Consider the following 3,407-nt stretch of genomic DNA (forward strand, 5'->3'; position numbering starts at 1 on the left):
ACATGTGTGTTTATATTTATACTTACATAAGTATATATATTTGTTTATATATGTACATATAACACATACATACTTATATGTGTGCAAATGTAGATATTATATAGGGTGAAATTGATAAAGAACTGGGTCTAGAGTCAGGAAGACCTCAGTTCAAATGTAGATTCAGATAGTGACTAGGTGTTTGACCCTAGGAAAGTTATGTCTAAACTAGTTGGCCTCAGTTTCCTCATCTATAAAACGAGCTGGAGAAGAAAATGTCAAACTATACCAATATCTTTGCCAAGTAAACCCCAAATGAAGTCTGGAGGAGTTAAACAGGACTGAAATGACAAAATAACAAAATGGACATATCTATATTTTGCCAACTTTGTTTATGGAGCCCCAAAGTTTGCCCCTGTCCCTTGGGAACTTGCCTTAAGGGAATTTCCAGACTGAACTTGTCTCAGACTAAAAAACAAACCCTCAAGTACCAGTGATCTCAGCTTGGATATAATTAGTAGATATAATCAAATCTCAGCTACCCTTTTGTCTTGGAAGTTTCTCTCATTGTATCAGAGGCCTCTTCCAGGTAGTCCAGCCCTTGGTAGGAATCATCCCTTCCTTGTATCCATTGTAAAGCCAATCAATTAAACCTTTCTGTCCTTTGTTGTCCAAAAGGTATATAAGGCCCCAAGTTCTTCAACTCATTGGAAAAATCTCCTTTTGGGATGTTTTTTCCAGAGCCATTGTTCCCAGAGTCCCAGAGCTTTGTCTCTGTGAAGTATCTAGCCCTTGACTCTGTGTATTGGCCAATCAGAGCACTGTCTCCCTTGACCCGATTAAGGACTTATCTTTCTAACTACTTTAGTGGTTCTGTGCTTTTCAAGGCTGACATATTATATAATATACATATATACAATGTAGATTTATTTATATATCTAAGTATATATAGTAAGATAGTGAGCTCTCTCTATAGCTATCTCTATACAAACATACTCACAGATTCAAACACATACATAAACACATATAAATCTGGGGAATGAGCAGATAAGAACAATTCTTATTTCAACAGCCATAAAGGCACCTGAGTGAAGATGCAAGTGCTATGAAAATTTACTTTAATTAGATCCAAATACAAGAAGGGTCTGTTATGAATTTATTCTTTTTTTTTTTTCAGAAATTTTATATACATAGTTTTTGACATCTTGATTCTGAATTTTGAATTTTTATTTCTCTCAAAGTTTAATTTTTTTCTTCCATTTATTTTTCTTTTTATGTTTTTGGTTTTTCTTCTGATAATTGACTCATACACCCCATAACTCAACCTGGTATTTTGAGTTGATCCAGGTGTTGGCGGATACCCTTTTCAGGGAGGATTATATTGTATTTTCAAAAAAATCCAAGATTTAAAATTTTGTTTTGAGAAAAATTTCAGGAAAAGAAGCTTGCTAACTCCTTGAATTCAGAGAATGAACTGTTTGGAGAAAGATACCTGCAGAAACCTACACTACATCGAGAAGATCCAGAATGAACTTTTGGGTGCCACTTATTGAACTAAAGGGGGTTGAACATTTATGGTAAATATACACTTTTATGCCAAAGGAGACTGCCCCCTAATTGGCCTTTCGTCAATGCACCTAGAAAAACACTGGTTTTACTTTCTCTCTTTTCTATTTCCCTCTTATCTCTAACTATCGTAGTTTCCTCTTAGAAGGTACAATATTGTATACACCTGTAGTTAGAAAATTTTTAGGGGTACAAGAGGATTATGTTAAATGATCAATGGGGAGACTAGTCTCCCAATGATCATCAGGGGGGATTTTGAAGATTAAATTTAACTCTCCCCTGATTATAATAATGAAATTAATTAACTCTCCCCTGATTGTAAAGATTAAATTGTAACCCATGACTATTTTTAGAATACTCTACTTAAAGTTGATTATGGAGATCTGCCCATTTTTAGCTCTAATAACCAAAAGTGTAAACATCCCACTTAACCATTGAGTAGGAGGTCTGTAACCCATCTGTGTGATAGTGGGTGATGAATCAGAATCAACTGATTGCCTTCTGGGGAGTCCTAGAGCAGAGCTTCAACTGTGATTGGTAGAGGTAAAATTTGGGGAAGACACAGGAAGTGGCACAAGAGAAAATGTCTTTAAAAGGGAGTAACAACTTCCTGAAGGAATTCAATTCTTCATGCTTTCAAATTGAGGCTGGTGAAGAAGGGCAGAAGGATCTGCTGACTGGACCTGAGACCCTGTTCCTTAGACTGACAAGTGGTGAGTGAAAAGCTGACTCTTAACTGCTGAATTTTTCTGAAGAGACTTCCCCAGGTCCTGGGCTACAAGGGCCAAAGCCTATTCAGTTGAGGACTAAGCTCCCCTGCCTGGGTTGAGCCAGGGGGCCAGAGATAAATTACTTAGTGTTTAGACTAGATATCTTACCTTATCCTCTCTCTGATTTCTTCACTCTTTCTACAATTTGTAAATAAATTGTAAATAAATCTCTTTGGAATTAATTAAATTCCCGGCAACCACACTCTTAAATAATCCTGTCCAACCCATTTATAAAATTAACCCCTTTCCCCCTTACACCAGCCACTGGATTCCAGTGACTGGAAGAGCAATTGTGAGACCATGGATTTTATGCAACTGTGCCTTACTTAAATCCAACTCAGGAGCAAGTCAAGTTATCATCTTCCTGATGTCATTGGTCCTCTTCAAAAAAGGACTGTACACACACATAATGTATATAATGTAGGCACATATATACACTTGGCCTTCACAACAGCCTTGTTGGTTATCTCCATTTTACAAATGAAGTCACTGAGACTTAGAGGCTGATTTGCCCAGAAACACACAAGGAAGGTTCAGGCTGACATCATTTCTCTCTAAGCTTTCAGTGATCCAGCCACTGAGTAAGTGAATTTCCTTACCCAGACCTCACAAAGCACTTAGTAGGTGCCTCTATAATGGGTAGATCATGTGTTATTTGGTATTATAATTATATGTATGTCAAGCCCATGAATTCCACAAGTTTCTTCTTCCCTGTTCCCACATTCTCTGAGTTAATGAATCAACAAATGGCTCAGTGTTAGGGAGGGGCGAACCGGGGGGGAAAATGTGCTATTATTAGTACGTGACCAGGGAATAGGTACTTAATAAAACAATTACTGATTAAGAGGGTGACCAGGAGAATGGAACCTGGCCAGCTTGATAAAGAAGCAGAAGGAGGGAGCAGAGCAGATGCTGGCCTTAGTTCCAGGTGGATTCTTGATGCAAGGGGACTGGGGTGGGGACAAGAGAGGAGCACAGGCAAAGGGATCTTTAACCGATACCTGCCCAGTGACAAAGTTGGGCAGTCGGGGGCGCGGCCAATTGGAGGAGAGCTCGGGACGCACCTGGATCTGGCTGCGCTAACGTCATGAC

The sequence above is a fragment of the Monodelphis domestica genome, chromosome 6 (genome assembly GCF_027887165.1).
Source record: "Monodelphis domestica isolate mMonDom1 chromosome 6, mMonDom1.pri, whole genome shotgun sequence".
NCBI lineage: Eukaryota > Metazoa > Chordata > Mammalia > Didelphimorphia > Didelphidae > Monodelphis > Monodelphis domestica.